This window comes from Melanotaenia boesemani, chromosome 9 (genome assembly GCF_017639745.1).
Source record: "Melanotaenia boesemani isolate fMelBoe1 chromosome 9, fMelBoe1.pri, whole genome shotgun sequence".
NCBI lineage: Eukaryota > Metazoa > Chordata > Actinopteri > Atheriniformes > Melanotaeniidae > Melanotaenia > Melanotaenia boesemani.
Window position 1 is genome coordinate 10,747,064 of NC_055690.1, and position 13,024 is coordinate 10,760,087.

The 13,024-nt window shown below is 40.0% G+C and overlaps 1 protein-coding gene across 7 annotated transcripts in view; it reads right to left on the bottom strand.

The window, feature by feature from the left end:
• actn4 (actinin, alpha 4) overlaps positions 1-13,024 on the bottom strand; it is a 51,763-nt gene that overhangs the window by 23,008 nt on the left and 15,731 nt on the right. The gene's annotated exons all lie outside the window — the stretch shown is intronic.

The window sequence follows — 13,024 nt, forward strand, 5'->3', positions numbered from 1 at the left end:
GAGGTGGCACGCTACACTGCAGATGCTTTTCAATTAAGTTTGTCTTTAAAAATCTCTGAGCTCACCTATTAAAGTGGCTAAATATGTCGAGAAACTTTATGATTTAACTTAAATCACAAATAAAATACAGATTGTCTTAAATTTGCATTAAAGGCTTGGCCTTAATATGGACATGCAGATTAAAAATCTTCAAATGGTCGATATGTGACAAAGACTTCCTGAAACTTTAAAGTCAATAACACAAAGTGCACCTTATGTGGGTTTAAAAATCCATATAAAATGCATTACAGGTGAAATGTAAGCTCAAAGTAGCAATGACCATTATGTGAACAAAGGAAGAAACTAGAAGAGTGCAGCAAGACTTCAACCAAGACCAATATCCCATCTCACATCTAAATTTGTGACATCATTAAATTGCTTCTTCCACAGAAAACAAATCACAGTGCAAACGGGGAGGGAGAAAAGCATAAATGTTGTTTTAATGGCAGCAGGGACTGTTTAAAAAGGATAAAACTGACTCAGAAGCACTGCAGGAACACATGCCGATTATCCTTCAGTAGAAAACAGAGATAGTAATTTTCTGAAACATCTCAGTTTACTTGGAATTTATGTAATTTAGCTCCATTTGATCATAACCAGATTGGAAGCAGCTTCACACAACTTCTTCCCTGATTTTAAAGACAGCAAAATTAGAATACATTCTCCTTCTTTGTCTGCAATGCCTCCTGTTCAAAAACATTATGACAGGGTGCTGCTGCCACCCCGCCCCTCTCCCCGCCGTCCCACTGTGGCCACCGGCACAAAGCACCCATTGAGCCCAGTGGATAATAGCACCCTTCAGCCCCCTGTGCTCTCCCTCAGTCTGCTCTGTGTGTGTACATGTGCATGACCCTACCCCAGATTGCCCAATACCAACCCCCTCTCCCCAACACACACAAACGTAGACACCTCCCGCGCTGGAAATGGACAAGGCAGGGAGGAAGGAGAACGGGGTGATACATTTCACATAAACAGACATACAAAGCTGGTTACCAGTGGAAAGACAATGTCATGCCTACCACACACACACACAAACACTCACACACACTCACATACAATGCAGCAGGAAGTGGCATTGCAATGACAGGAAGTTCCAGCTTAGATTAGCTCAAAGAAGACAATGAATGAAGATGCATTAATCACTCCACTGGAGCCATAAATCCTCAAATTCATCATCTAAACTTAATTTTATAAAGTAATTTTTCATGAAAACAAATCACAGCGTCTGAATTGATGTATTTACTGGAGAACAAACATGTTTTTGTAATGTTTTTGTAAGAGAAAACACGAGTTGATCAGAAAAAGACTCAACAGATCACAGATGTTGAGCGGAGTTTGGTCTGAGCTACATCAGCCAATTTCACAACAAAAACAGTTGCCTGGGATACGTTTGGCTAGAGCTGACTCCAATCTAAGCTGTACGTCAAATGTAAACACGTAAAGAGAAATAACTGCCTCCATCCACAGCACATGTGTTCAGCTGACATTGGTTACTGTAACCACTACTAAAGCTGACACAGCAGCACCTTCTTTCATTACTATCGGTACCTACAGGCGGTAACATTACATCCGCAGTCAAGAAACAGGGAGACAGCGACTGGCTGATGTTCTTCCATCTATCCGATGATCTTCTGTGACCTGTCTGGTACCGGATTGTAGGGCAAACAGTCCGAGCAGAGATCCCTGACCACCTCCTCCCTCCGCCACGTCCTCCTGAGGAAGCAGTCAGGTATTCCCAAATCAGCTGAGATACAAGCTCTCTAGAGACGTCTGGGTCTGTGAAAAGGCCTCGTTTTGACGGGCTGCCTGAAAATACCTTCCACAGGAAGTCTCCCTGAACCACCTCAACTACTTCCTTTTTGGCGTCCGGTTAATTAAAGGCCAACTTCATGTCATAAATGCTAACTTAGTAAAGATAATATGTAAAATGTTATATCTGTGCTGTTACCTTTGATGCATTAGAAACTAAAGTTACACTCTTGCAAAGTTGATTTTTTACAAAGTCAAAAATATTAAGGAATAAAAAACTCGAGGCTGACAAAGACAATAAAATTCCCACATCTAAACGACCGCAATCTCTGCACCTGAACTTTTCAGAAACTTTCAGAAAAATAGTTTGAATTATACATTGCATATTAAATACAGTTAAACCGGCAACACTTTTTGTCCTATAGCAACCCTACCACTTTTGTTGTGTATGCACTTTTTAGTCCACATCTGCTGAATAATCTTTATCATTTAATTCCAAGTTTTAAACATCAACATTAAAGTTTGTTAAATCATATGAAGTTAAATGCAGCCAATACAGAGAATCAACATCAGGTGAGCATCCACAGTAACTGTGGTTTATGTTGGTACGCGGAAACTTAATTTGCCCCGTTAGGTGTCACTGGAACAAAGTAAAGAACAGGGAGGCTTCCTGATGGCAAATATGTAAGAGTAGCTTTAGCAAACCAGCAGCTGCTGCCTTTGGGAGTGCCAATACAGAGTAAAAACACACAAACAGCAACAGGTTGAGACTTGCAGAGAGTTTGGTGCAAAACAACATGTGACACGTTGTGCTTGTGTATCATCACCTCCATCCAAAGTCATAGTGAATGGCACACAAGGACACTTTAGTCCACCTCTATCAGAGCTTTAAAAAGCCAAATCTAACAGTGAGTGTCTGTGTTTGTGTGGTACTACATCATGCCAACTTTACAAAACTGTCCTCTGCCAAGTCTGCAAACTTTAATACCTGAACAGGTGCAGCATGTGACCTCCATACCTCTTACAGGAAAGTATTCATGTGATCTGGACTGACCTTTATTCCCATTGCACAGCTGGTTTATGAAGCTAATTAAACTTGAATTTAACGTCAGCTGAGGGTGTAAAATATTTTTTATTGTTATTCTTAATTTGTGTGTGTGAATTAAAGCCTTTCTAGCTTTAATTCAGGCAATAATCTGCTCGAATAATTAACTGAACTGATAATTAACTGAAGCCTTGTTGGCTGTACTCATCAGATCAGCTGTGAGGATCTCTAACCTCGACTGAGGACATGGATAAAAAGCTGAGGTCCATGTGGATCTAAGTGTTAAGAAGGTTTACATTGTAGACATGAGGCTCAGGAGCTTATCCTCTGCTATCTATTACATAACAGTTTCAGCAGCAGTGAAACACACCCTCCCAGTTTCTTTTTTTTCCCCAGTCACTGCTGCATGCATCAGCCTCTGTCAATCTATAACCTTGAAATGTAATCATGCTGACCTGGTTTAAAGCTGCTTTTTCCTGTTAAACACACCAACAAACACTGAAAAAATATTAACTGAATACCAGGAAACCTTATAGGATCAGACCACTTCACTCAGTAAAAATGATCTGTGGGCCAGTGCAGAGCTTTTGAGCTTTTCTTGTGCACAAACATATCCCGAAACAACATGTCTGTTTGGTTTGAAGGGCGTGTTTTGTTTTTTGTTCCCCCCCCCCTTCTTGTTTTCTCCATGAAAGCCTTCACATGCCAACAGTGGTTTTGATGAAACTGGGTCAAACTTCTACAATACTGAGAAAAATTCCTGAGACATCTTTTGCTTTATATATGATTTATAACATTAAAATCTTCAATGGAAATACAGTTTAAGGCAAAAAACAGTTTGTCTAATTAGTCAGTAAAGGTTGAAAATCAACATTTGGTATGAACAGCTTTGTTAAACACAAAATCAAGCTCTTACACAAGCTTTCTTGTAGTTTATTTAAGGAGTTTTCATGTCCTTAAGTTTTCCAAGCTTTTGGAAGGCCTTTCCAAAGCTTTCCAAATCAACAGTAAGTCAAGAAACATTTCTCAGGTCCTGTACCAGATCTTTTTCCATATTTATTATTGTTCATCTGCTGTAAATAGTTTAGATTTAGCACTACTTTTTATAAAGAAATGAGCTGAGGTATGTCAAGTTTTCAGCTCTTTGGGAATTACCTTGTTTTTGCAAGAATGCCCTTTTTCATAGATTCCAGCGTTAAGTGGCTGAGCTGTGGTCAGACACAAAGACTGGGCTAAAAATGAGTGAAAAGACATGTAATGTCTTTTAAAAAACGTTGGAATGTCTAAACGTCTCAGAGCTATTGCTCAAGACTTAAATGAGGAGTGGTCCACGACTTGAACAAACAGAGCTACAAGCTGATCCTTGTTTTGTAATAATGTATCTACTAATAATCTCATGTGATTAGTGGGCGTTAGTAGCTGTAGAAGGTGACTGCTGAGTTGCAACTCAAGTTGCAGAAAATGTTTTGGAGGGGGTTAAATCATCCAACATTTCTGGCAGATACACAACTGTCTCCTCACATCTTTACACCACTACGATAATGACTTCACATGGGGTCAGCCGACACACACACACATACCAGTACAGATCTGTACCACAGTTGTTGTGGCGACTCCAATCTTTAATCTCTGATCTGACTGAGTCAAATGTAAAAGTTCATATAGATTTTATTACTTAATGAGGGAACTGAGTGGTCTGAAATGCCCCAACACACCACAAAACAAGCACGACGACTCACATCCACTCAACATTAAATCATAAAGACTCGTGCTTTTTATTACACCTTTCTTTGCCATCAGTCACACACACCTTGTACAGGAATGTACTCTCAAGTTACACAAGAACCATCCAACCACACACATCTATCATCTGTGTGGCTAACTTCAACTACATCCAAGCAACACTAATTATTCCCACACCCAATTTCTTAATGCATGTGTAATTTTCTGACTTCATTCGTGTCATAGTTGCATTTATACCGCTGACTGCACACACACAGAGGATGATGAGGGTGTGTCAATCCATGATTGGAAACAATGAGCCAGGTTGAACACTTGTTGCACAACTGCCTCGCATTCTGTGCATCGTACGAGGGTGTGTGAGTTTTGAAGATCACACACCCTTTTTCAGGCCAACACAGATGAACCTACTATAAAAGCAACTCCACACACTGCCTGTGCTGTCAGTCAGATGTTTGTATTGAGATGACTGCACAGTTAAACACTCCAAACCTTCAAACTTCACCTCTTATTTAAGTTCCTCATCAGTGATTCATGTATTCTCAACCCACACAGCAAAAACACAAACTCTGGATGTCAGTTGCACTCTCTCACGCTTTTCTACTGGTGGCAAGTTAAACGGGCTACCAGTCAGGCATGCAGAGACCTGCAACGAGGCGAGCTCAGAGGATGGGAGCTGAAACATGGCTGTTAGTGGCAGCTTTTTTTAAATGAGACACATACGATTTACCATCTGATTTCATCAGTTACATCGGGTTTCAAGGACACGTTGAAGCATGCTGGTGACATATTTTATCCCCTTCTGCTTCCTCCACATTGTACTTCTGCTGTAATAATTCTTCATCACAACATTAAAATATTCTAGAAGTTAAGAACTTACCAACAAGTCAACGAGGAAATTAAATGCAAGCTGCCCCAACAGTTTGTGGCAGCAGCATGATGCTGCACCAAAAGCTTTGAAGATAGCTAAAGTTAAAAATGTGGACCTGCTGGCAGGGAGCACAACCTCAAGGAACTTGGACAACACCAAAGTAGACTGGACTGGCTGCACCAAACTCAGCTGGGCCAAAACCATGCTGTCCTGGCCCAGTGAATGCAGCTCTGTTACTGGTCAGGTCTGGCCTGAGAAGGTCTCCTATTCTTAGAAACACGCCAATTAAAAGAGGGCTGTGGTTTGCAACAGCAGCTTTGCTAACTACTGTCACATACACTTTCACCTCACTTGCTCTATGATTGTTTGCTGCTTGTCTTAAAAGGGTATTTCATCATTTTCTGAGTATGTGGAGCTTCATACTTTGGAGTAATCAGAATGCTCTCAGTTTGGGGCAAAATAAATTAATATTGATGGACAAGTCAAGCAAAGAGCTACTCAGAAAGGACAAAAGAGAAGACTACAATTTTTATTTTAAACCTAAACCTCAAATTTCCCAACTGTTTGAGCAAAAACTAGACTGTTGGCTTATAACACATCACTACTGTAGTAAGTTTTGTAGATAGCAAAAACTTATGTTCCTCTCATCTCACCTTTCTATTCAAGATTCAATCCTTTGGCACTGTCACAACAACTCGGTTATAAATATTAAAACATCATTTGAACATCTCAATACTGCCATAAAAGTTCTTAAATGCGCCAACCCAAATATTAAAACTATGCACTGTATAGTATTGGCACAGCACTCCTACGTGTTGCTTTTCAGCTTGGCTCGCTTGTCAGGAAACTTCAGTGGTCTGAACAGAGCGTGCTCTAACCGCCGTCTGCTGAGGATAAAACAATTGTATTTTCATTTACTAGCACTAACATTTTAGAAGGCAGCAAAAAAAAAAAAAAAATGTTTTTAAGCAAATAAATGAGGCTGTGATGGTAAAAGCTGCGTTGCTAGCAGTTGTAATTCGATAGTTGGGTCATTTTAATTTTTTCTAGGTCAGATGTGACTCAAAGTTGCTTCTATTGTGCATAAAGTTTTCATACAAAACATTAAAAAAACACAAAGGAGCGCATACAATTTTTTGCCAAATAGTAGGGATTTAAAAATGTAAAATAAAACTTAATTTTATCATTCCTATTTATCACGTCTTATTCACATTAAAATTTAAGAAATTTAAAGGGAAAAAAAGAAAAGTTTTGCTAATTCACACAACCCTACAGTAAGAAACTTTTCAAGACCAGACAGGATAAAAAGTCATGAGGTTTTAATTTCTCTTGATACAAATGATAATTGTAAAACCAACTCAATGTTTTCCTCAAGCCAGTAAAAGAGTCAAAAAGCACTAAAATCCACTAAATCAATATCAGGACTAAACATCATGACAACTTCGGAGAACAAACTCTATAAAAACAATCTGTGGAGAAGAATCCGCTCGTCTCCGGTTAAAGGCAGCCCATTCAAACTGTGTTGTAACAGCATCCGCTGCCTGCTGTAGTATAGGTATGCTGCACTCTGGATTTACCCTGCATGAACAGGACACTGTCCCTCGGGGGCCATGATGGCACCTGGGATGGTTTGTGGTTTGATAACTTAAAGAATGAGAGGGAAGAAACAGCCTCAAGCTAAAGGAGTGAACAGCTGTTTGAAGAATCACACTTTCTCAGGGCTGCTGGAAAACATTAAAACACACAACTAACCCTAACCCAGCTTCATGAGGAATGATGCAGATTAAGTGAAAAAGAAAAACAGTGGCTCTACAGAGAGAAAAAGCACAACCAGGAGGTTTGTGGCGGTCACTGAAGACGAGAAAGAACCAGTCTGAGACGGAAGGTGTAGAAGAACCATACTGTAGGGGTTGCTCTGGTCTCATTATCTTTTCAAGTCTAGACAGGTGATCATTAACATGGGTTCACAAACACACACAAACTGGGGGAGCCTCCCTCCTGCTTCATGTGCTGACAGGTACTCTGTAAACCAGAGCTGTAATATAAGGACACACACAGCCCCCAGACGAAGCTGACAAATGTGTAATTGCCGTGTACTTGGCTGACCTAATGCCCTTCAGATCTGCCATTATGCGAGTGAGCAGCTTAACGGCAACAGTTTCCAACAAGCTTCATCGACTGTGTCCAGTCAGATGCAGATCTCTGGAGAAGCCTTAATATAGCAGCTAACAAAAACAAAGGAAAGGGAGGATTAAGGAGAGGACGACAGGAGGGGAGAGGAAATGGAAAGGGTTGGGGGGTGGGGGGGTGAAGGAGATGATCAGGGGACAAAGAGTGATAAAATGTGGGAAAGAGAAAGAAAGATGTGAAAGTCAGACTTTGTCTCACAAATATCAGACTTACTTTAAAGTTCAAATCACAGACGGGTGAATAAAAGCTGAGGAGGAGGTGGGATGTTTATAAAGGAGCTCAACAGATGCTAAATAAAAGGGGAAAATTATGATTTCAGCTGCAGTGAAAAACAAAGTTTAGGTTTTTAGATCTCTTCTGGAAAGACTAAGGAACCAGACTCAAGCTTTCGTAACAGAGCACACTTGCATGATTGCTGCATTTGCTTGTCCCCCCACAGGAGAATACAAACATGACCCAATCCTAACCTCTCACATGGATTGTACTGAGCATGTTTTAAATGACCTGCCAAGAAAATACGCAGTTATTGGATAAAAGAATAAGAGAAGAGATATGTGACCTAAAGCTCATGTCTAAGCATTTGTGAGACATTTCATTCATATAAAATATATGTCCCTGTCCTTCCTGTAAAAGCTGTATTTATTAGCCCTGAGTGAATGGCTGCACGCACGACCACTGATCAGAATACAACCTGATTAATAAAACAAGCTTCTTTATGCAACATCCTCCTGTACATACAAACAGGTGGAGACACTAGAAGAAATGTCCTTGATTTTCTAAGATGGTTTTTGCCTTTTGACAACCGAATATGGCCCATAAGAGGTAAATAAACTGATGCACTTCTATAAAAATTTAAAAAGAACACACACATACATCCTTATGACACGTGCCTTCTGTCTTCTAAATTTATTATTTATGTTTCTCCAAAAAAACAATATTGTCACAGGGAACTCCTCTCTCCTCGTATTATAAAATCTGGCTCTTTATTAAATATGTTTGGACACCCCTGAGAAAAATCTTGGCTAGAAAAAAGACAAATGAGTTGAAGCATTCAACCTCTGCAAGGCCCCAAGTTGCTAATCTGCTGCAGATCTTTCCAACATTTCAACTGACTGTACATTTAACAACCTAAAACCTTATTTGCAGTTTTAGCAGCCAAAGAGACATTTTTGCCCTCCAGTGACCGACTGCGTGATGTCCGTTTACCTCCAGATAATCTTCAAAGGCGATCTTTAGTGACTGGTAGTTTTTTTCCTGACAGGAAGCTCCAAAGGTGAAGAGAAAGCAGAGGATATTAAGGAGTGAGGAGGCGGAGTGGAAAAGGGAGGGAAGGGGTAAAGTGTCAACCGATGTGGTTATTTGTTCATTTATTTATGTCTCTTCCTGCCTTTGTTGCTCGAGAGTCCGGCCAGGGGTTGGATTGCACCACTCCTGACGGCAAACTTTCAAACCCATTTTACTTTCATCAAGTCATCAAACAAATAAAAGAAACAAATTGCTTATAAAAACAGAGTTATTAAAGATGGCTAACAGTTGTTTGTCTGCTGGACAGCAACACATTTGAAGCATTTTTATGTGCTTACTTGAATTAAACAGCTTGCTTCTTAACATCCACATTAAGGGTTTTGGAAGATTTTTTCAGCTTCTTGACATAAGAGTGGTAAACTGAGAGCTTCTTCATCCATCACTAGCACCAAACTTGAATTATGGACTGTTGACTTATAACGTCACTTTATATGTAAATAATACAAAAACACTCCACGTCTATATCCAAGCTCGATATGAAAAATGCCAGCCAAGTTTCACGGCCTCTTACCCACCAAGTATGAATATTCCAACGTCACATGAGGCCATATCAGGCCGCTGTGTGTCAACACAAACTGTTGGTGACTTGGGCAAGCGGCTCCACTCCAAATCACACAGTCCAGTGTTGCATAAGTGCATGTTGACACTGCCCACCACAAAGCCCCATGTTCTTTTCTCCATTCACTGCATTTAGAAGAGCTTGGGTTGAGACACTGAACTGGAAATGATCACATCTGGGGTGGCACTAAAGTTTTAGTAACCAGTTACAGCCAGTCACGTGATAACGGGTTTTACAAAACAACTCTTCCTTTTCTAATGATTTTCTTTATTTGACAGCAAACCAGCAGAAAAATCACCAAGAGCTTAGAAATATTAATCCTGTAAAGTATGCGATCACGCTGGCTCTGAAGAGGCCACATTTAAGTAGTAAGCAAAAAATATCCTCTACTCTAAAGAGTAGAGGCAATAAACTCAAACTTAATCTATTCTTCAAGGCAGATTGGGAAGAATAGATGCCATCAATTCCTATTAAGAATATTTTATTTCATTTTTATGAATTTCATTGCAGAAACATGCATCACTTTCTCTCTTCTCTTTACACTTCAGCTGAGAAAGATGAAGGCTGCTGAAGAGGGACGCATGTTGGGTATGTATAAATAAATGCCACTGACTTTAATACTTCTGTTACAGCTCTGCCCAAGAGTCTGAGGAAGGTTTCATTTAACAGTGAGACACACTTTAATGAGGATGAGGGGTGACAGCTGAAAGGGGAGACTCTCAGACTTTGATCTTTAATCCAGAACAGGGTCTTCTATAACTTCTATAACGGGGGGGGTCTATTTGTAGTAAATGTCATCCATCAACACTTTCCACAAAATTCCCTTTCTGGATAATTTATCTACTGCTTCCAAAGACAAATCAAATAGCAGTGAGTTGTCCCAGTTCTGAATGAACGACTCCACCCACTTCAGTTGCCAAAAACAAACCACAAACATCTCGCTTTAAATTTGTCTTTTTGTGCCAAGTCTGCATTGTAAGGACACAGTCTGTGGACGTGTCAACTTCGTTGAACACGACAAAGATGTCAGGAATGCCAGCTATGTTCTTCCTCCCTCCAACTCCCTTTCTAATACATCTAACTATCCTTCCCCTTCATACCGTCTCATCTCAATCATTCTTTGTACACTTCTTCAAATTGTCTAAGCTCCAGGCTCATGTAATCTTTGTCTTTTTAATGTAATCTTTGCCAAAAATCAAAGCTGCTAAACTTAAGAGAATTAATGGTGGATCAAGAGGTCTCTGTCCTTTTACACTGCTGACAGAAAACAAGCCTCTAATTTATGGCTATCTTTAATTGGTGTCTAATCTTCAAGAGGCTGAGGATCCTCCTCCAAGTAGTTGGCTCTAAAATAAAAATACTCTACATTACTGTCAATGTTCTGCTAAGAATGAGCAGGTCATCTAAAAAGGTTAAATATGTCCCTGGTCTACTTTAAAAAACTGTGAAGCAGCACATTTTAGTCAAACGAGAGAAATAGGAAAACAGAAGAGACTTGTTTGACAGAGAGAAATGACACGAGACAACAATCTAATTCACTGGAGGGAGTCAGCAGTACTTGGCGTTTCCTTCTGATTGTGTCTGTTTCTCTCATATCACACCATCAGGTCTTTTTCTCCTCAGCCAATCATCAGCCAACTAATCCACTTCCTGTCTTTAGAGGCACAGCACAGGAAACGGGGTGGGCGGAGGATGTCCATGTTAATTCTCCAGGAATGCAGTGAATGAATCCAACTGTACAAGATGTAAAACATTAACCTCTGAGCAAGTGGTTAAAGCTGCTAAAAATCAGCTCTCTGAGTATGTACAGTCTTACATCCAGTGACACATCTCAATGCAGAGTTCAGCGTGCGATACACACAGGAAGTTTGTACAAGCCTGCCACGCTATGATGAGTCAAAAGGTGTAAAAGGCCAAGTGAGGTCAGACAGAAACAACAGCTCCAGAAGTAAAAGGTGGCTGGGTTGCGTTCAAAGACTCTGGGGTCAACGGTTTCAGGATTTCAGCAGGAAACTTAACTTTTTCTCCATTCATGCAGCAGTACCCGAACCGAAACAAACAACTAAATTCATAACTGATTAATCATAGCGTAACCTGTGGCTAGCTTTCTGCTGCAGCAGTTTTGACTGAAATCATCTTATTTTCCTAAATTAACCAAACTAAGGCAGTCTTTTAGATGATTTTAACCCGTTTGACCACCATTCCATCTTTTATGTGCCACGTTTATCTAATGCTTCATTTACTAGCAACTCATTGTCCAGTTAGCAACTCCTCTGATTTCTTCATACTCTTAGCTAACAGTTAAAACTTCTACCCTCCTGTAATGTTTGAGATATTTACAGTGGTATGCAGCAGCTGCAAAAATCTCATCCCACTTTCTCTTGTCTTGACTTGGCTGAGAGTCAAAGTTATCGGTAGTAAATTAACAGAAAGTGAAGAAGAAAGTGTCTGATACAAATGGCAAAAAGGACCCATGTCTGTTTAACATATGCCTCCTTTCAACCTTGAGTTCACCTTTGCCTTGCTCTGATGCACATGTGAGCCCTTTCAGTTATTTTTCAAATTTCCAGCTGTTGTGCAGGAGCTGGTTTGAGAAGCCACCAGTAGCCAGAGTGGTGCTCCCCTTCTTTCACCAGTCTGACCTCCCATTACAAAATCCAGAGCACGCTAATCACTGAATGAGCTGAGGTCATTATTATTACTACACACCCACTTTTCTCTATGCGAGTGTGTTTTTACACCATACAAATCAGGGGTTTGGCAGGCAGTAGCAGCAGTTGGCAGGGAGGAGCGTCAGCTGTTTGTGTCGGCCTTTTATTAAAACCGCTGGCTGAATCTTTCCAGAGCCCCGCAACAGTTCTGCTGTTCTGTTGTTGATCAGTTCAGGCAGCAGGAAACAGAATCACACCAACCTCCTTTTGTTAGAAAGCTAATGGTTATCTTAACCAAACCACCTAAAAATTACCAGATGGTGGTTAAATCATACTGATGCTACAAAAACAAACTAAAAACTAATTCAGTTCAGCTTTATTTGTATAGCAACAACTCACAACATCATCATTTCAGGGCACTTTACAGACAAATTACCTCAAGCCAGTTCAATGTTATCCAATCAGTTTTCATACATGATAATAAATAATAGCCTGGTTAAGGGAAAAACAATAGATTTTATAGAATGAAATGAAAATATATCTGTATTTCTATTAACGGACTGTACTTGCTGCTCTTGAAAAACAGAGTGAATGAAATCATGCAGCTTCTTGTCCCTTAAGAAATGTAGCTAGTTAACCACATCAGTGCATATAATGAAAGCGGGAAAGAAGCTCCATCATGACACCATAACAGCTTTAAAATTTCAATCATAAAAATTTGTTGTAAACATCACGTTCTCATTGGCTGCCATTATTCTGTTGCCAGTTTTTCGTTTTGGCCAAAGAACTGAGAATTTCTGGAAACAGGATTCATTGACATGTGACAGTCATTTAGTCCATTTGATCGTCCACAGCATAAAAAGACCACTTGCCTA